The sequence below is a fragment of the Silene latifolia genome, chromosome 2, assembly GCF_048544455.1.
Source record: "Silene latifolia isolate original U9 population chromosome 2, ASM4854445v1, whole genome shotgun sequence".
Lineage (NCBI taxonomy): Eukaryota > Viridiplantae > Streptophyta > Magnoliopsida > Caryophyllales > Caryophyllaceae > Silene > Silene latifolia.
Window position 1 is genome coordinate 83,175,949 of NC_133527.1, and position 22,806 is coordinate 83,198,754.

General features: G+C 38.0%; 1 long non-coding RNA gene and 1 other non-coding gene across 2 annotated transcripts; both read right to left on the reverse strand.

The window, feature by feature from the left end:
• Window positions 1-4,403: 4,403 nt before the first annotated feature.
• On the reverse strand, window positions 4,404-4,509 carry LOC141645044 (small nucleolar RNA R71). Its single transcript, XR_012544639.1, has one exon. It is a non-coding gene; the product is annotated as a small nucleolar RNA R71 (small nucleolar RNA).
• Window positions 4,510-18,219: 13,710 nt separating this feature from the next.
• On the reverse strand, window positions 18,220-21,664 carry LOC141629883 (uncharacterized). The gene is made up of 4 exons (XR_012537376.1): window positions 21,467-21,664; window positions 19,855-19,941; window positions 19,496-19,577; window positions 18,220-18,507 (listed from the first exon to the last, which is right to left on the reverse strand). It is a non-coding gene; the product is annotated as an uncharacterized LOC141629883 (long non-coding RNA).
• Between the last annotated feature and the right edge of the window lie 1,142 nt (window positions 21,665-22,806).

Below are 22,806 nucleotides of genomic sequence, written 5' to 3' on the forward strand. Positions count from 1 at the left end.
TGGAGCAAATGTTGCTGGGCTTAAACTTTCCTGATCTCTTTACCCAGCAGATTATGACCTGCATCAAAACTGCTACTTTTACCCTAGCACTTAATGGAAATCATTTTGGCTACTTTAAAGGGAAGAGAGGGCTTAGACAAGGGGACCCTATCTCCCCCTTAATATTCACAATTTGTATGGAGTATTTAACGAGAACAATAAAATATGCCACAGAGAGATGGGACTTCCAATATCATCTACTTTGCAAGGAACTAAAACTGACCCACCTGATGTTTGCAGATGATCTGCTAATGTTCTGCAAAGGGACAACTCAGTCAATTATGCTTCTTGTTAGAGCTTTCTCCACATTCTCAAAAACATCTGGACTGATTATGAATAATGGTAAGTCTGAGGTGTTTTTTAATGGCATGACAAGTGAGCTAAAAGATGATATAAGGCAGGTTACTGGGTTTATGGAAGGCCAAATGCCTTTCAGGTATCTTGGTTTTCCTATCCAACCAGGGAGAATTTCTAAAAGTAATGCCACGTACTAACTGAGAAGATACTGAATAGGGTTAGGAGTCTAGGAGCCAGGAAATTGTCTTATGCTGGCAGACTGACCCTGATCAATTCGGTCCTTAACACGCTGTACAACTATGGGACACTATCACACTCCCAAAGAATGAAGGAGGCCTTGGGGTGAAGAATGCTGTAATATGGAACATTGCTACTGTGGCTAAGCTTGTGGACTGGCTCTATTGTAAAGCTGATAGATTGTGGATTAAGTGGGTAAATCAGATATATATATAAAACAGCAATCCTGGCATGACTATAAACCTGCAGCAGATGTTACTTGGACTTGGAAAAATATTTGTAAAGTTAAGGAAATCATGAATCCTGCTTACTCTGATGGAAAATGGATGCCTGATGCTCGGGGATATATTATAAGTAGGGGATATGACTGGCTGAGACCTCACCAAACCAAACCAGTCTGGTATAAGACTGTATGGTGCAATTGGAATATCCCTAAACACTCTTTGATCTCTTGGCTTATAAGGAATAATGGGATAAATACAAGAGAGAAGCTCTTCAGGATTGGTTGCTGCAATTCTGATAGTTGATGTGTCTGTGAAGATGTGCCATAAACTCAGGAACACCTGTTGTTTGAGTGTGGGTATAACAAGCTTATTCTGAGTCAGATCAAGGACTGGTGCAAATTGCAGATTTCATCAACAGGGGATGTAAGATCTGCAGGATCAAAAGTACAATGTGTATGTATGCTCTTGTGTTGGCTGCTAGCTACTATCATGTTTGGACATAGAGGAATAATGCGAGGATGAATGCCATGCTTGATAGTCCAAAACGGGTTGTGCAATTGATTAAGGACAATGTGAAGCATATAATCAAATTTAAACGGAATGATCACATGTCTAGTGCTGAGAAGAATTGGTTGTTAAGTCTAGAAATTTGATTTGTATGGTTTGATCCTAGTGAGGTTCGAACCTAAAGTCTTGGGTCCTTTATGCTTGTAATTATTATTCTTTTTGTATATATAATATACATCTCACATTTTACCAAAAAAAAAAAAAAAAACTTGCACGTGTACATCTCTTATCTATTCAACAAGACTTGTAAGATATAAACTAACTCGAGTCTTGTTAGACCATGCATAAAAGTGACTAGGAGGAAACTAAGTCGACTTGTAGGTATTGTACAGTCTTGACCGACTCGGCTCCGGGATCCAAATCTTCTTAGGAATCGTAAGATATAAACTAACTCGATTCCACTACAACAATAATTTGCTTGCAACTATGTAAACATGTTTGTATAAAACCACCATGAATTCCCTATGAACCCATGACACCCTAGTGCTTTCATTAATTGTTTACATCCCTTTTTACCATTCCGCTTGCTTAGTAGTTTAGACACTTATCTCAACCCAAATTAGATTATGACACCCTAAGACATAGCTACTTGCAATTGATAACTCAATTCAATACCCATCCTTTGGGATCCGACCTTTACTTACCACTATACTAAGAGTAGTTTTTTTAGTTTATAAATATCGTTTTGGTTGGTTAGTGATGTGACTCATATTTGAGCACATTTAGTCACTGAATTAACCTCGTTCCCATGCTTTCTAGCATATATTAGGGTCATTTCTTATCTTTAGTTTTTCATTTTGCATATTCTTTGAGGTTTTGTGTCCTTGGTAGGAGGGGATTGCTAGCCTTGTATTTATGGAGCGAAATAGAGCTAATAGATCGCATCTAATGACCAAGCATCGAAGAGGAGACTGACACTAGAGGCCTAAGCAAGTAAATAAAGTGAAATGGGCAATGATGAAAATATCCTTGGATCCCCAACACAATCCCCGCGGATTGTTAAGGAGCCAAACAAGAGAAGAATCCTGTGCCACGATCCGAGCGGCTTGAGCTCAGGACGAGCGTACCAGAGCTCGATCCGAGCATCCCGACTACCAGCCCGAGCGGATCTTCTTACAGGACATGCCGTGCTTCAGGTGAGGACGAACGGATCCTGGTGGGAGTTGCAAGCACGATCCGCGCATGTCCCTCGTGAGTTGAAATTCCTCAAGCTTCTCTTAGGGTCTTAATAGTCATTTAAGCCCTTAGTAACCAAAATCCTTGTACTTAATTTTAGTATAAATACCCCCATTGTACTACCTAGATTTCCATGAATTCTTGATCAAGCTTTTAATCAATCCTTAATCATATCTTAATCAACTCTTAATCTAGTCTTAATTTAGTTGTAATACACTTCTCAATATTAATCACATTTTAATATTTCCTTAATTTCTCAATTGTTCTTAGTTTTATTTGGGTAATTAGAAGATTATTAGGGTTTATTGGAGGATTGACAACCTTCCATCAATCATTAATATTACTTCTATTATTCTTTGCTTTATTATTTGGATCATCTCACATCATTTATCCATCATGTTTTGCTTTGTCAGTATGATTGACAACCTTATTAGCATGCTAAACTTGATCATGAGTGAGTAGTCCTTTAGCTAGGGTTAATGGGGAATTAGGGGAAACAAACATGGGAATTGATTTATGCTTAATCTAATATGTTTTCATAATTAAATTGCTTGCTTGTTGTGATTTCAACTTATGCAAATGTGATGTTTGATGAAATGCGAGCCTATGAATCCTTGCATTTTTTACCCATATCTTATCTTTTCAATGAGGCTGGTAAGACATAAACCAACTCGAGCCTCATTAGACCATGCATAAAGTTGAATAGGAGGAGATTAAGTCGACTTGTAGGTGTTGTAAAGTCTAGTCGACTCGGCTCCGGGACCTAAATCTTCCTAGGGATTGTAAGATATACACTAACTCGATCCCATCACAATAATAAGTGCTTGCTTCTAATTGAGAACATGTTTGTATAATTTATTTCTATGAATCCCCAATGAACCCATGACACCCTAGTGCTTTTCATCAATTGTTTACAACCCCTTTATTTGCTTTACTTTGTTTTCATTAATTTACATTCATCTTGTTGATTAGTTTAGACTACATCTCATCTCAACCCATAATTTGTGACCCCCTAAGACATAGCTACTTGCAATTGAAAATCCTACATCAATACCAGTCCCTTGGGATCCGACCTTTACTTACCTCTTTACTAAGAGTAGTTTGTGAAGCTATAAATATTGTTTTGGTTGGTAGCTATTGACGACGAGTTTTAACCGGACCAAAAATGGCGCCATTGTTGATTTTCGTTAATTGTTTTTAGTTGTGTCTTTCTTTACCTTGGGGAAGTCAATCTCCTCAAGGTTATTCTAATTGTTTTCGATATATTTGATATTTTGCATGACTAGGAGATCACAAGGTAATTTATTACCTATTGATTTCGAGATTGAAAGGACCTTAACCAACAATAGAAGAGTTGCTAGAGGTACTTTAAGAGTTGTAGGTATTGGTGAGATTGTGGACATTCAACCAAATAACATTGAGTTTGTCAACCCTTTTGCAAGAGAAGAAGAGGATAACCCAATTTAAAACCCACCACAAAATCAACCTACAATGCTTAAATTTTCATCACATTCCGTACCAACCGAGGAGAAACTATCAAACGGTACTCCTACACCACCACATTTAACCAGTAATTTCATTGTCAAATCCGCATTCATACAATTAGTTGAGAGAAGTCAATTTGGAGGGATGCCTAGTGAAGAACCTCGTTCACATATGGAGACGTTTTGTGACTATTGTGATGCAATTTCTCAAACCGGAGTTACTCAATACCAAATCCGATGGGTATTGTTTCCTTTTTCTTTGATCGGTACCGCAAAACAATGGTTGAAGAGTCTAGACAAGACTACCCTTGGTATTGATTCATGGAAGAAGTTAACACTTGCCTTCTACAAGAAATTCTATCCTCCGGAGAAGACTAATATGTTGAGAGCCCAAATCACTGGGTTCAAGCAAAGGGATGAGGAATCATTATATGAAGCATGGGAGAGATTTAAGGACACTGTCGTTCTTGTCTACACCATGGACTTAGTGAGTGGTTCCTTGTGCAACAATTTTGGAACGGCCTATTTGAAGACTCCCGCAATGTTCTTAATATGAGATCCAATGGGATGTTTACCGAAGTTGATGACAATCAAACTTGGGCCAAAATCGAAGAGATGACGGTTCATAATTCCCAATATAGTAGGCCCCGAAAGACCACTAGAGGAGGAAAGCATGATGTAGATTCCATCACTCAATTGGGTGCTCAACTAAGTGCTCATATCGACACCATCAATTTGAAGTTTGAGAAGGCCATGACTAAGCTTGACGAAGCTTCCAAATCACCCAAACAACATGTTAATGCTATGGTGGCATCATCCTCAATCCCAAGTGGAGTATGTGAAAGTTGTGGAACCTTGGGACATGATCAAAATGAACGTAGGGGAACAAATGAACAAGTTAATGCTTTCCAAGCATACAAGAATGACACCCCTTATTCCAACTACTATAATGAGAATACCAAATTTCATTCAAATCTTTCATACAAGAGCCAAAATGTTCAAAACCCCCAACCCACATACACCTCACCTCCAATGAGAAACCAAGCTCAAAGACCCTTTTTCAACCAAAGCCAAGGTTATCAAAATCAACCTTCTTACAACCAATCAAATGACCAAAGCTTTGATGTTCAAAATGCGGTCCTCCAAATGCAAAAGAACCAACAATAATTTTTCACCCAAATGCAAAAAGATAGCCAAGCTAAAGAAATCACCATCAACAACATTCTTGCCCACACCAAAATGTTAGAGACTCAAATGACCCACTTAGCATCTTCTAGCTCTCAAAGACAAAAAGGGCAATTACCGCCTCAAGGTAATCCCCCAAGACATGAGACGGTTAGTGCCATCCATTTCAAAGAAGAAGAATGAAGAGAAGGCTAAGGAAAAAGAGCCTATTGTGATTAGACTTCCATTCCCAAGTCGCCAAGCTAAGCCTAAACTTGATGACCTACTTGGAAAGTTCATGGAAATCGTGAAGAACTTAGAAGTCTCAATCCCATTCACGGAATTGATCAATCATGTCCCGGCTTATGCAAAGTACATGAAAGATATTCTTACCAAGAAGAAATCTATCCGAAAGTTGGAGACTATTGCCTTTACCAAAGTGAGTAGTGCTATTCTTCAAGGGAGTTCCCCTCCAAAGCTCAAAGATCCGGGAAGTTTTTGTGAACCCCCGCAATAATGCGGAAAATATAACTTATAAAATGCGGAATTTTAGGAAATTTTTGAAACTTTTACAGTTTATAAAGCGCGGGTTCATAAAAATCTAAAAGACAAATAAAAAAATGCGGGAATAAAGATTAAATTATACAAACGCGATAGTCAAAGGTGAGGGAAAATATATCCCTCGAATGACAAAAGATAAAAGGGGAGTTTAAACAATCCTAATAAACCAACTACTAGTCCAAGGTTTAGTTCTCGGTAGCCCACACGTCTTCCCCACGTAAGCATCTTCACAACCTGTCATTCATGTAAACATGAACGCCACAGTCAGTGGGGAGTAACTCAAGGTTCTCCCAGCCACAAAATGTCGAAACACAGATAAACAAGAACATATTAGAACATCATGAATATAACCATTTGATTCAAGTATTAAAACATGAGACTAACATTTAAAACATGCGTAGTCAATCATAGATAAGGCATATGATACATACATATGAGACAATCCAACCAAAACGTCATAAATGATAATTCAACTATAAACACGATAGAATATCATATGTCACGGATAAATAAGATTAACATCATAATACACGTGAATGGAAACCTTAGCCATGAACCTTGAAAGGCAAATAACATACAATACACAAAAAGGGGCTACTAAAATCACATATAAAGCAAAGAATCCGGCTCAGAGGCTACCTTTAAAGCATGTCCGAGACACAAGTCCTTAAGTACCTTGGCTCAGCGGTTACCTTTAAAACATGTCCAAGGCACGACCTCTAAAGTATCCGGCTCGTGATTACCTTTAAAACATGTCCAAATACTACAAACAAGTGCCCGACTCAGAGGTTACCTTTAAAACATGTCCGAGGCACAACACATAAAGTATCTGGCTCAACGGTTACCTTTAAAACATGTCCAAATACTACAAACAAGTGTCCGACTCAGAGGTTACCTTTAAAACATGTCCGAGACACAACATATAAAGTATCCGCTCAATGGTTACCTTTAAAACATGTCCAAATACTACAAACAAGTACCCGACTCAGAGGTTACCTTTAAAACATGTCCGAGGTACAACAAACAAGTATCTGGCTCAGCGGTTACCTTTAAAACATGGCCAAATACAACAAACAAGTGCCTGACTTGGAGGTTACCTTTAAAAGATGTTCGAGGCACAAAAAACAAGTATCTGGCTCAGCGGTTACCTTTAAAACATGGCCAAATACAACAAACAAGTGCCTGACTTGGAGGTTACCTTTAAAAGATGTTCGAGGCACAAAAAACAAGTATCTGGCTCAGCGGTTACCTTTAAAACATGGCCAAATACAACAAACAAGTGCCCAACTCAGAGGTTACCTTTAAACATGTCCGAGGCACAACAAACAAGTATCTGGCTCAGCGGTTACCCTTAAAACATGGCCAAATACAACAAACAAGCACATAGGACGGGATTATTAATGTCACATTCATACTTATGGCTTGCATCTCACCATAAGTACGGATGGGAACATCAATCCCGATGATCATATCGCAACTAGAGAGTCTATGGCTCACCCCTAGTATCCGATAGGACCAAGACTCAGAGACGGGATGATTAATGTCACATTCATATTTATGGCTTGCATCACCATAAGTACGGATGGGAACATCACTCCCGACGATCATACCGCAACTAGAGGGCCTATGGCTCACCCCTAGTATCCGGTAGAACCAAGACTCTCACAACCGAACAATACTATACATTCTCTAGAACACGACTCACTACAAGTAACTATATATAATAAATATCCTATACGAGTATTATATTAATAAATATTCCACTTCATAATTTAACATGCCGGTTAAATAAAATAAATAAAATATAACAAGTAGTAATGAATAATTTATGTTATGTGAAAATTTACGGAATACAAACAAATCTAATACAAGTACAAAAATGAGCCCAACATTTAGGACAAAAAGAGCCCAACAATTTGGACCATAGGAGCCCAACAAATAAAACTGATTGAATCCAACAATTAAAGCCTAATATGTAAAGGAACGATATTTACGAGCCACGTTATATGAAATACGAGACAAAACGTAAACAAACCAAAATCAGAACCACCCATAAGCATATACGAGTCAACAAGATAAAACTTTGGTCATGATACGAATAAAAAGCATAAACAACTATCATACACAAAGGATATATATATTTATAAAACTTGAAACAGTAAAACGGGCGCCATTTACTCATACGGACTCCGAATCGAGTGATTCAAGTGGCTAAACCACCTACGTTTTCGACGCCAGTCCATCTGTCATATTTTCAGTGGTGTTGGAGATCGTCCCGGTCAGGTATGACAGGTATCCAGGCCAACACGGGTGAGTTTGAGACGGGTTTCTAAGCACGAGTAAGGCGACAATCATCCATACTAGTTACCCAAATCATACATGTATATACACATGAGACGGAAATTAACAAGTTGGCTCAAATCACCCAAGAAACCAACTCAAACACAGTCCACAAAAATCACTCACCATCAACTTATATATACATGGTTTTTCTAGTAAATTCATGAGGCCGTCTTAAGACAATTTTTTAAGCATGTTACAAGGCCGAATTCATCCAAACAAAAGACCATATTCATTCATGTATATGCACACAAGACGTGAGTAATCAAATTGACTCGAACCAACAACAATTTCAGCTCACAAATCGCATCCAAAAACACCCAAAACAGTCCCCTGTTTCACTTTTCAATTTCCAGTTTTGCGTCCGTTTTAAGACAAGTTTTTAAGCATGGTACAAGGCGGAAATTAACCATACAAAGGACCCATATCATACTTGGATATACACTTGAGACGGAAGTAAGAGAGTTGGCTCGAACCACCAACCAAACATTGACCAAAACACGAGGCAATTGAAGACAAGGAGATGCATTATACTCCGTATTTGATACAAATTTATTTGCAGCATGATTGTAGACAACACATGTATATATCTCAAATGTAGGTCAACTGTTGTGGGCTCCTGTACAAAAGTTTATTAACCATGCACATCAAACTAAGGGCATACTGAACTTTGCGCAAGAAAACAAAAAAAAAGGAGCAGCCAAAACCACCTGTGTGAACAGACGGTATTGTATTCGAATTACCCTTCATACTCGTAATCACTTAGAAGAAACGAGTTATGACTAACACCCAAATAAATCTGAAAAATTGCCACTAAATCATCATATTCAACCACTTATATGAGAAAGGCATAAAGAACTAAACTTTACTACAAATAAGAGTGAAAAACCGAGTAAAAGGGCGAAATATCGACACTTTGTCGAGTAACCTATCACCGTTACCTTTAACGCTCCTTATTATTCGAATAAACGGTCCTCAAAGCTTAAGTCTTCCACCGGGTCTTCGAAACCTTCATCTAGGAGCAAGAAAACGAAAGGATTGAGGCAAAAACCGAAACTTTTATAAGACGGTGAAATTCGAAACCATCACAAAATTGAGACTTTCATACCTTGAAAGATGAAGGAGGAAGTAAGGAGGAGAATAGTACAAAAATTATGGAAAAAGGTTGAGAAATGGGGACGGAATCTGGGTTTGAAGGACGGCGAAAAAGAGGTTTGTAATCTACTGGTTTATTTCGTTGCTACTGTTGCTGTGTTGTTTACCAGGTAAGTTGAAAGAGAAAGGAGGGTTAGTAGGTTTGGATTGGTCCAAATTTTGTGAGAGTGGGTGTAAAACAACAATTATTGATATTTTAGTTGGGTGCTCAAATTGAGAAATGAGTTGTCGACACGGGATAGGTCGGGATAGATTATTCTAGTCTCACATGTGAACATGTGACGGTCTATAGCTAGACGGAAATTCGCCTTAAATCTACTATAATTTAAGACGGAAGTTTACTATCATTAATATTATTATTATTAATACTATCCGACTAAAATACGTATTTTTATATAAATTAAGCTTTAAAATATTACTTTTATAAAAATCGTGTTTAAAATAAATTAATTAAATTAAATAATTTAAAAATATAAAATAAAGTAATTAAATGGTTAAATAAATTATAAATGTCAAAATGAGAAATTCGCGGGTGTTACAATCACCCCACCTTTTAAAAAGTTTCGTCCTCGAAACTTGAAAATAGGAATGAAAGGTTATATAAAAAAAATAAAGCTGGACTTTTGAAATCGGTAACTTAAATATTAAAAGGTTACTTATTGTAAAAATTAAAAGTTCCTTCAAAATTCTCAAGTAGAATTTTCCAACAGTACCAGATTCTCGTCAAAGGAAGGAAAGTGTTTTCGTTGCGCATTCAAGAACATCACACTCCAAATCGAAGATAAGGTAAAAAACCAAATCATTTGCAGAAATTCAAAGTCAAAATACTTCCAAAAATATTTATGGAGAGTTTTCAAAAGTGTAAGTCTCCTTCATGGAACGAAATTGCTCTTATCGTGCACACAAGAACGCTAACTTTCCAAGTCAAAGACAAGTTTTAAACAGAAATCATTCATCGATAAGCGCAGGACAAGTTATTAGACGCCTTTAATAACGAGTCCTAACATTCCATCAACTTTAAAAACAATCGAAAAAGGTAATCCACTCAAATTTTCTTTTGCAAAAGCCAAAAGCTAAAATAAAAATAAAAGTTTCATTTTTAAACTAAAAAAGGAGTCAAGTTCTTGAAATTATAACATTAAACTTTGACAAAGAATCATAAATAAATCAAAGTTAGTTAGAAATTGAGCAAAATTAAAAGTAATCTCGGGTTTAGTAATTAAAAATCAATAAAAAGAAGTTATACTCAAAGAACAAAAGAGAATTAAATCAAATTTTCATTTTCAAACCTTTAAAATAGGTAAAGTTTTGTAAAAGTAATATAAATTTTTAACAATGAACCAAAAATGGTAGTTTGAAATGTTTAGAAATTGTACAAAATGAAAAACAACTTAGAAATCATAAATACAAAGTACGCTAAGAGGATCCAAACTTAACCCACCAAAGGGTAAGAGTTGAAGTAAGCTCAACAAGGATGTCAAAGATAGAATTTTTATAAACCTCTAGATTAGAATAAAAAGGGAAAGCACACCAAAAGAATAGGAGATGCATGAACGATAAAGCTTATGGTCAAGGAAAAGGGAAAGGTACAAAGGTGAGTTGAGAGGAAGAATCACAAAATAATTCCAAGGGTAAGACGGAAAGAATGATATAAGAGAAACTCCGAAGGTAAATAAAAAAGGAGTAGAAGAAGGATGAACATCATGGAATAAAAACAAGGTAAGGTTGATCAAGGATAGAAAACACACCCGTAACGGTGTCAGAAGGAACAATGGCTCTGACTTGATTCTTGACACAAATGACGCTTCTTGGATCAGCTTCTGGATCATGAGGAGGAGAAGTCGTCTTCTTTTCGGGGCAATCCTTGATGAAATGACCGAGCTTCTTGCAAAGGTAACACTTCAAGGGCATATCAAAGCATCCAATCCCGGGGTGATAAGCTTGCCTAAACTTGAAGCACTTGCGGGTCTCGTCAGGGTTGTCTTCTGACGAGGGAGCTTGTCCACCTTGCACATGTCCACTTGGTACATGTCCTCTTGGAAATGGCTTTTTCTTCTTGTTAGTATATGACGAAGATGAGGGCACAAAGGATCTTGAAGAGTCTATCACACCCGAAATACTCGAGGGGGGGGGGGGGGTGAATTGAGTATTTAAAAATTATGCCTACTTTTTATTTTATATCAAGGTAATTAATTACTTAAAGTTTATTGATTAAACTTTAACTAATTAACTAAATGATTATGAACATAAAGAAATGACTGAAATGAAAATTGCAAGGACACACGATATTTGAAGTGGTTCAGCTTCACACGTCAAAGCCTACGTCCACTATTCTCGATTAATAATTTTAGTACCTTACTCCGGATTACAAAATTATCAACCCAACTCATATAGTTAACTCAAACTATAACTCGATTTGAATATCACTAGATATTCGATTTTGACTATCTTAAGTTACTAAGAAAGCACTTGATTGTTCTTCTAAGTGTTCACATAACTAAACGAGTAAGAAACAATATGAAGTCCTATTATCTTATGACGTAACCTTAAGAGAGATAAGCAATTTAAAGAGCACGACTTTTCGCAATATTTTCAAAAACAAAACAATAAGACAATTAAGAATTAAACTCAAATATGTTTTGCAAAGATTGTTGTATTTCGAAAAGCTTGCTTAAATAAGGAATGATCAAGTGTATTTATAATAGAAGAGAGAACTAGAGTTTGCACGAAACCCTAGGATGCCGTGAGATAGGCGGCAAGAGATAATTCCTTATCTCTTTCCTAATTTAATCCAAGATATTATAGTTTAGGTAAATAAGATAAAAGTGAATCTTATTTGTTTTCTAAAACGAGATGTTTAGATAAGTAAACAAATCAAATCATATAATATTAAGATAGGAAAATATCTTATATAAATATTAGCTAGATTTGATTAGATGGTTACTTATGCACAACAACTCACACGACCCAACAGTTTACAGCTCACAGCCGAAACCCTAGGCCCGTGCTCATCTTGGATAAATTCCTCTCTTCTTGGATTAGGGTTAGGTTAAATAGACTAGTAAACCCTAGGTAGCATGACGACCCATAAGTCGTTTTACTAACCAATAGAGATATGCAAGTTATCCATTATAACAACCCATATATTAACTCTACTATAGATACACATGATTTCAAAATATGTTTAAAAGAATTTTATCCTTTGAAAAATGATTTTAAAACTATTAAAATCGTGCTATTAAAATGCTACCTAAAGTTATAGTAGAAACAGCTATAACTTTAAGTTTGGTAAGTAAAGTTATAGGTGAAATAGCTATAACTTTACCTTCCTAATATTCTTATCTTAAGATACCGTCATTAGATGAAGACCTATACTAACTAATCTTCCTGGAGATCTTCAGTGATAGGATCTTCTCTTTATCATGACCAAAAGCTATTCATCTTGAGCTTTGTTAAAGACTTGATCTAGCCTTTTGCTTGAGTGATCATCATACTTGAAACTTGTTACAGTTGCTATGACGCTTTTAAGAATCTTCAATGTTATAGCTCAAGCTGCTATAACATTACTTGAATGATGCCTCACAAATCGTCAATGCTATAGCTAAGAATGCTATAACATTACTTGCTAACTTGTAAACCTAAATTAATCTAACAAAGACTAAACAAACGATTACGAGCAAGAGTTTATATAAAACGAGGCACACACTTGTCATTATCAAAACTTAATCATATATCTATATGGTCCAACAAATTCCCCCTTTTTGATGATGACAAGTCTCTTAAGATGTGTGACTAAGTGTAAGTTCCCCCTCAACATAATACTATAAAAGTCGTAGACAGTTGAACGCAAGAACAATCACTTATATACAAAGTATAGCATCTAAGGACCTTAAGAGATTAAAGGTTCCGACAAGGAGCAAGCTTAGGCAAATACTTAAGTCACAAGAATTTTCTTCCTCCTCTTGACATCATCGAAAAGACGAGAAAAGACATAAAATAACTAGAATAATATAAGTCGAGACAAGCATTAAACATGCAAAGAAAGATTATAAAACAAGAAAATAATCTACATAAGCATGTCATATAGAAAATAAGTGTACTACAAACCAAGCTAGTCTAATTGCCAATTGGGCCGAATAAGAAACAAGTTTATAAGCCATATGGGCCGAATGAAAAGCAAGCCAAAATGAGCCGAATTAGACAATTATTCAAAATATAAAGTCTAACATAAGAAAGGCAAGGAAAAGATGAGGACGGGTTTAAGGGTAGTCACGTTTCACGACATTGGGGTTCACATAACCGGGACGGGTCCTAAACTCAAGAGAGTCAAGACGATCAAAGCATGATCGGACATGGTTAGCTTGTGCCATGAGACACCGCTCAAAATTAAGTACTTTCAAAGACAAGGCTTGGGTAGCCTCGTAAACAACCCGCATATCCTCACGCATAGCCTTCCCTTTACGCCATAATGCCCCACCTTGACTAGCTAAGTTAGCCAATGAACTAGAATGACGAACACACTCTTTGGCCGCCCTAGCCGCATTGTAATACTCCGTATTTATAAGTCTTGGGGTACTCTATCGAGTAGGCCTTACTCTGTCGAGTAAGGGTAAGTTGCGTTTTAGAAAAGTTTCTGACCTGTTGGGTACTCGATCGAGTAACTAGAGTACTCGATCGAGTAAGGGGGTACTCGATCGAGTACCTCGGTACTCGATCGAGTAGCGGTTTTTGAGGGAGTTTTCTCGGGTTTTGTTAATTATGCGATTAAGGTATTTAAGCTTTGTCGTCATTATTCTAAATCACTTTTACAAAACCTAAATTGCTGTTTAAGAGAGAAAGCAAGCAAGTTCATCTTCTTAATCGCATTATTAGCAATCCCCGGAGTTTGGAAGGTCAGTTCTTAGCGTTGATTATACCGTTGAGTTCCGTGCGTCGAGGGTAAGATCTATGTACCCTTTTTATTGTCTTTCCTTTGATTTGGTTAAACCCTAATTTAGAGATTTGGGGGTTTTATGTGTAGTATGTGATTTGGTAGCCTTTATGTGTTGTATGATAGGAGGAGGGTTCATAGAGGAAGCTTTTGATTCAAAGAAGAGAGACCGTCGATTGTGTGCTTACCAGGTAGGATTTCCTACTCAGTATTAGTCCCATAATGGGATATTGGTTGATGTGTTGTGTTTGGTTGTTTGATATAGTAATTGTATTGTGATTGTGGTTGTGATCGTTGTCTATGGTTCGTGAGGCGTGGCCTCGGCTGAGTGGGGTCACTTGCGGGAGTGGCTTCACGCCCTAGTTTCGCCTTCTCGTGGAACCCGCAATGAAAGGGATGTGCACATTAATGGACAGGGGTTATCGCTCACTATGTGGAGCGGGGATTTGGTGGGTACGGCTGCGGTCCCCCATCGGCGGTCGGTCCAAAGTGGACGATCGATGATTGAGATGATTGGATTTGGCGTGATTGTGTGTGTGTGATTAAGGCTGTCTTTTATCTTATTGTTGGTATATATTGAATTGTGTGATTAGTACTGACCCCGGTGTTGTTTTGTAAACCTGCGGTGATCCATTCGGGGATGGTGAGCAGATATTGAGCAGGTATTTGGATGAGTACTGGGATAGCTGGGATGGCCACGACATGATGATAGGAGTCTTCCGCTGTAGCTTATTAGTTATTTACATTTCAGTTAGAACAATCAGTTTGAGGACATGTATTGCATTTTGGTTTGGTTTTGAGAATTTGTACTCTTCACTAAGTATTTATATTTAAATGTTGTTTCTTCATTGTTTATTTGATTATCATTGCCTCGGTTAACCGAGATGGTAATGTCTTCATACCTGAGTGGTCCTGGTAAGGCATTTGGAGTATGGGGGTGTTACAAATGGTATCAGAGCGACGATCCTGAAACCCGTAACCAATGAACCTAATGAACATAGGGAGTCAATTAAAATGAACCCGGGGTAAAAGTTGTAGGAGCTAATGCAAAGGCTTGGGAGACGTCCTAAAGTCGCGAAGTCGCCCTACAATTTTGAACCGGTCACATGGGGGGGAGTGTTTGTCGAGTCGTATGTGCGTTTGGTTAACTTGTGTAAGAATGTGATGAAATGTGTGATTGTTGGATGTGGAAGTAGAAAGTTAAGAATGTGAAAGAAAAAGTTGAAGATATGTGGAAACTGTTGATGGAATGATAGCATGTTGAATGTTTTACAATGTGGCATTTAATAACATGATGAAGTAATCTCGTAGATCGTATGAAAAGATGCGTAGCATGTTTATTATGATATAATGTGGTTTTATAAAGTTTAGCATGTTAGCATATGACGTAGCATGCGGGTAGCTTTTATGAGTTGGCATGACTCGATCGAGTGGGACTGACTCGATCGGGTGGGTTTTTGACGATTTTAAGTCCAGAATCGTGTTTTTGGGTACTCGATCGAGTAACTAGGGGTACTCGATCGAGTAGGGGGTCACTCGATCGACTACTCGGTCGAGTATGTTAGAGATCAGAAGGTCTGTTTGGGGTCTGATGTTTGGGTACTCGATCGAGTATGTTGGGCACTCGATCGAGTAGCCCGTTACTCGATCGAGTGTGTTTGGGAACTCGATCGAGTATGTTCTGGGCAGCGTGTTTTCATGTTTTGAGGGCTAGTACGTGTGTTTATGTCTACCCTTTCTTATATATAGTTTCAAGATGCCGCCCAAGAAGACTGCTTTGTACGCGAGAGCTGAGCTTATGAACATAGATGACATCGTTAAGATGTTGGGGCATCAGGATGCTCTCACTGAGGCTTTAAATACTGTGGGGAAGGATAAGGATAAGGATAAGGAGAAGGAGGTTGATCATTCTAAAATCAGCCTCTATATCGCGAGGTTTAACCCGAAAGAGTACAAGGGAGTTGGGGAGCCTAACCTTCTTGATAGTTGGTGAGAGAGATGGAGAACATATTAGATTTGGTTCACCGTCCCGATGAGATGAGGGTGGAACAGTGCGTTCTATCCGAGGGAGGCAAATGGTGGCAAGTGGTGGGATACAATGAAAGTGAGTGCTAAGGAGATATATACAAACCAAGGGTTACTCGCTATATCTTGGGAGGAGTTCCGTAGGGGTTGTGAGGAAGGAGTTTGTACCGGAACATGTGAGGAGTAAGTTGAGGGAAGAGTTTGACGCTTTTAAGATGACCGCCGAGATGTCTCGTGTGGCCGAGTACTACAGAGCGGTTCAATGATAAGTCTAGGTATCTTGAGGATATGGGTTTGAGTGAAGAGAATTTGGCACTGAGGTTTGAGAGAGGGTTGACCCCTAAGATTATGGATAAGTTACCCGTGGGAGTCCTTACTGATGTTAAGGAAGCTTATGAGAGGGCTGGGAGAGCTGAGAGGTTGGTGGAGATGGCTCAGGAGAGGTTAGGTGGTGAGAAGAGGAAGTTTGAGAGCGAGGGTGGTGGCCAATCTAATCACAAGAAAGGCAACCACAATCGCCTAAGGGATTTTCTTCCTCGGGTCGGGTTCATCTTTGGGGCTTCCTTTGGGCGTGGCCGTGGAAGTGTGAGTAATAGTTGGGGAGTGATCTGCTATAGTTGTGGTGGTGTAGGCCACAAGAGACATGAGTGCACAAGTGCACCAGATCTTTCCGAGACTGCGTAGAGCTTCGCGAGCAAATGACCGGGCCGGATCATGGCCAAACCGGGAAGTCGAGTTACCAGTGGAGAGCAACCGCAACGGCGGTAATTCTTATCAGAAACCACCAACGAACAACAATAACAATCAAGGGTCGGGTGCTAAGCCGACCACATCACCAAGATCTTGTCCGGGAGGTGGGCGGAAGACCGATGGCAAGTTATTCATGATGGAGAAGAAAGCGGTGAGGAAGATGCGCACGTTATCACCCGTACTTTTCTTGTAAATGGTATTCCTACCTTTGTTTTGTTTGATTCGGGGCTTCTCGATCGTTTGTGTCTTCGAGTCATGTTAAACAGTTGGGTCTGAGGGTATATGAGTCTGTTAGTGAGCGAGTTTTTATACCTTCGGGTGAGTCTGTATCATGTGGTAGATTGTTTAGAGATGTATCTATGATAGTTGGGCAAGTTGATCTACCTGTAGACTTGCTAGAGTTTCCTTTTGACGGTTTTGAGATGATAGTCGGGATGGATTGGTTAGGAAAGTATAAAGCTAAGATAGACTGTCATCAAAAGAAAGTGTCTTTAAGAGGTCCTAAGGGTGTTAGTGTGTCTTATCGTGGGTTTCTAGTCAAACCCAAAGTTAAGTTGATTGCAGCTGTCACCTTGAAGTCTTATCCGAGGAAGGGATGTTCTTTGATCTTGTGCCATGTGAGAGATGACCGGATAGAGAGTTCGACAGTTGATGAGATACCAGTGGTGGGAGAGTTTGCAGATGTTTTTCCAGAGGAGATCCCGAGGTTGCCACCAAAGAGGGAGATAGATTTCACCGTTGAGTTGAAACCAGGGACGGGGCCAATCTCTAAGGCACCGTACCGTATGGGTCCTAAGGAGATGGAGGAGCTTAGGAAGCAGTTGAATAATCTGATAGAGAAGGGATACATTAGACCTAGTGTATCGCCGTGGGGAGCACCAGTTCTTTTCCACTACTACAAAAACAAACAAAAAGGATGGTTCAAAACCGTCCTTAAATCCTAAAACAACCGTCCTAAAATCACCCGTCCTCGTTGCCTAAGAGGACGGTTAAAATAAAGTCAAACCGTCTTGTTTAGTTTTTCAAAAGAGGACGGTTGTGGATTTGAACCGTCTTCTTTTCATTTAAAAAGAGGACGGTTGCTCGTCTCAACCGTCATGTTTTGGATGCATGGCGCGCGTGATTTTTGCACCAACTTTATCACGCTTTGTCTTAGATCCGTCTTCTACACATTTTTTTTAAAATCAATTTAGTGCGAACTAATGAATATAGCCCGCACAATTGTTGCACACATCCATGCTCTTTGCCGACTAGATTTTTGAAATGGAAATTATTTCATTCATACCCTATACGACAATGGTCGTATAGCTTAAATATTATATCTTACTAAATTTCAGTAATTCTTACATTTATAATCAAATGAAATCAAACAAAACGGAATAAGTTTGAACCTACAAAATACAAACAATCTAGGTAACATCCGAGTGTTCAGTCTAAATACATTAGACATTGCCATCAAATACTTGCGCCTTAAACTCCAATAATGCATATTTAGCCCAAATTTCCGGCACTGATCAATTTGCTCAACCGAGTATGTCTTCGGGGCTTTAATCATGAACTACATACAAAGTAACCAAAAAACACAATTACAGTTATTTTCATATCAACACATGTAATTTATATAAAATGAAGTAAATATTGAAACAAAAGAAACAAATAAAAGGACGTACACATGGAATAATATTAATATATCGTCCTCTGATGATCTCCAACATGGACATAATATCCACATAAGATGGTCATAAAGGGATCCATAGGACACTAAAATCTAAATCATGTCAACTACGATGTATAAAAATTAAACCCATTACTAAGTAGAGAGCAATTCATATATGAATAGTTGTAACAAGAGATGAACAGGTAAGTAGCCAGGTTTGTTCAATCAAGCAACCGGTAATTCCTGTAAGACCAATTTTGGTTCATGAGACATGACAAATAAATACTTGAAATGTTATCATGAGGATGTCGTCTCTCAGCAGCTGGTACTCTCTAATCTCGTATAGTACAAAGTATTCTCCCTTGGAGGCAAAAGATAGTAGCCTCAGTGAACGAAGAAAGCTACAGTCGAACATAGTATTAAAAGGACTCTGTTGAGGATAGACATAGAATGATATATCTTCAAAACAGAAGGTTGAAGAAAGGGCTTCAAAAAAGAATGAAGTTCAAATTTGCTTGACCAGTCTAAGATGGTAGTCTTTTTGAATAAGACGAAGATACAATGAGAAGAATAGCCCACCCTGAAGCATTGATCTAACTTCTAACACTAGTGCATTGTGGCTCTAAATAGATTGACAAGAATTTCCATAAAAGCATATCTGATGGACCATAAATTATTCTAAACTTAAGGCTTTTATCAAATAGTGCAATTACCACCTAAGATTCTGAAATTTAAACATCACGTCTAAAACCATAAATTAAATACCAATTGAAATGTCGAGCAGAAATGTCCGACAAATTACAATGCAAAAACATCCACTCATCAATCAAATCACTAGCAACAAATCGGCACATGCATTGCTACAATGACATGAAGGGGGACTATTTACCTTGTCCGATCTCTTGACATCTACATTGGTTTCTTCCTATTCTCCTCTGCGAATACCCGAATACAGCTGTCAATTCACAACCCTGAAAAACGTAACCATCCAACTGGTGTTTTGAGTCTATTTCAAGTCATTTATTTAGCTGATACATTGAAAATAACTTTGCAAGAAGTAATTTTCTTTTGTTTAACTTTACATTTCAGTTTCAACAACGATAAGAAAGACGTACTCTATATCAAGAGTCTTTTTAAAGCCAACACTTCACAATATTTAATTTTTAAAGACGAACTACGGAGCGAGCATAAGCAAACAATTTCTAAATAAGAACAAGCAACAAATGACAAAATCAAATATCTGCTTACTTTTGATTGTTCAGAGGTGCAAAAGCATGCAGAAACGTAGAATGCGATTCCCTCTCATACAGCTATTCTCTTACTTTTAGTACAGGACTGCAAATAAACAAACATACAACTGATTAGGCAGTTAAACATATGACCACGAATATAATAATGACATAATTAAAGCGATGTTTCGTAAAAGCAGGAAAATAAAGTAAACTCTGTCACATTGATCATATCCATATAACCAGGAGATAATTAAATTTTTACTAGTGTAAAATTTGAATGGAAATGTGGAAGTATGTTGCTATCCAGTAACATTTAAACCAACAGCAGATTTCACAATATATGGACTATGGCCTTACTACAATTATGGTAGCTTTGATGAAGCTTTGGAATGTTATGGGATGGCAACTCTTTCGGAAATTGACGGACTTATAACCATGGTGACAAAGAACACTTTACCGGCTACGATAAATGACACCAATGCTAAGCTAATCTCAATTACGACAATTGGTCTATGACAAAACAGTATACGAGTTATATATCTCAAGTAGGTTATGTACAACAACACCTTGGAATTCATAGGGGGAAAGAAAAATGCAACACACCATAACAAAAGTCATATAATCAGATGAATGCAACATAACCTTGGAATTCATAGGGGGAAAGAAAAATGCAACACTACAGTTTAACACCAGCCAGAATGAATGTTAAATCTCATACTCAACATTTAATTTTCTATTTGCAATACTGAAGTATCATCCAAAATAACCCCAACAGTTAATATAACAATAATGCAATAGTTGTTTCAGTTTTCTATTTATACTAGTGAAGTATCATCCAAATCTTGTTTATATCGGACAACACAAAAATGTATCAAACTAGTAACACTCTTGAAGTGCTACCTCCCCAATTAGTTAGCAAGGAGAGTGAGAAGGATGCACAAAAGCACTAAATTAGAATAAAAAAGAGAATGGTTTAAACTAAATAAGATTTCAGTCTTAACCAAAATATAAGACAAATATTAAGTTACAGTATGAAATTCAGTTAACGCCTCTGTCAGCCAAAAAAGGAACTACAGTCTAAAATTCAACTCAACTCAGAAAGAGGGTTATCAAATTGGATGCAAGAGGGTTCAACTATTCATTAGGAAGTTGACAGTATGAAACAAGTATAGAAACATTGTATACGTTGACAGTGTGAAATACAAAGTAAATGAAAAAATGTGTTAAATACTGATAAGCCGAATTCAGCAAAAGAAGTCAAGTTTTTTCAGCGGAAACAAGAAAAGTCATCATTGGGCTAACTGGGTTTGCGATAATTTTGCTCAATGAGACGACCCACAAAGAAAACAATACACATTCCCAGATTATATTGAAATTGAAATAATCCAATAATTTTCCATTATAAGGGTCCATCTCATGATAATCTTACTATAAAACCGTCTTACGAAAGAGCCCAGTTAAAAAGCTTGATAAATTAAGCAAGATCAATAACTTCACAGATGCAGGAGTAGATTAGGGATTGGGGATAGCAGCAATATGTATCTAATGAAGAATTGATATGCAGAATTGCTTTGATTGTTCAATTTACAAAATCAATTTGTATTAAACAATATATTAACACACAGTACCTCAGTAAGGAGATGAAAAATGGCGATCGTCGGTGTTGCGTTAGGGCAAGATGAAGGAGCACATGGTGGCGGAGATTTGCGAGGCGCGATGGTCGTAGCGTTAGGGTAGGTGACTGTGGTAGCGAAAAACGGTGATGGTGGGTAGAGAGTGTTTTTTAATAAAAGGGGAAGACAAACGAGCAATATAAGGATCGAATACGCGAGAATTTTGATTATCACTATTTAAAAACAAGACGGTTTTAGTAAATAACCGTCTTGTAAATTACAAAGAGGACGGTTTTATTGACTAACCGTCCTGGTTACTTTTACAACGAAGACGGGTCTGGTTATTAACCGTCCTATTGATGTGATCACTTAAGGCGCCAAATTATTTGGCTGATATAAGACGGTCCCGTCCCCAACCGTACTCTAAGGGGCGTCCTCTTAGCTTAAAATTGTAGTAGTGTTCGTGAAGAAGAAAGATTGGAGTTTGAGGTTATGCATAGATTACAGGGAGCTGAACCGAGTGACGATAAAGAACAAGTATCCTTTGCCAAGGATAGATGACCTGTTTGATCAGTTGAGTGGTGCATTAGTCTTTTCTAAGATTGATTTGAGGTTGGGGTACCATCAGGTGAAGATTAGAGAGGTGGACATACCAAAGACAGCTTTCACGTCGAGGTATGGCCATTATGAATATGTGGTGATGCCGTTTGGGTTGTCTAATGCACCGGCAGTGTTTATGGATTTGATGAATAGAATCTTGAGGCTTCTTGGACCGGTTTGTAGTGGTATTTATCGATGATATCTTAGTATACTCTAAGACTAAGGAGGAGCATGAGGAGCATCCGAGATCGTGTTGCAAACTTTGAGGGATCATGAGTTGTATGCTAAGCTATCCAAGTGTGAGTTCTCGGTTAGAGAAAGTTGCTTTTAAGGGGGCATGTGATCTCTAAAGATGGGGTAGCTATGGATCCCAGGCGAAGATAGAAGCGATGACAAAGTGGGAAGCACTAAAGAATGTTGCCGAGGTTAGGAGTTTCTTGGGTTTAGCTGGATACTACGGACGGTTCGTGAAAGATTTCTCCAAGATAGCTAGACCGATGACGGCGTTGATGAGGAAAGAGAACAAGTTTCGTTGGGATGAGAGTTGTGAGACGGCGTTCCAAACATTAAAGGAGCGTTTGACCACGGCTTTCATCTTAGCATTGCTGAAGGGACCGAGAACTTTGAGGTTTATACAGATGCCTCGAAGAATGGGTTGGGATGTGTGTTGATGCGGAATGGTAAAGTGATTGCCTATGCTTCTAGGCAATTGAAGCCTTATGAGGAGAACTACCCTACTCATGATCCGGAGTTGG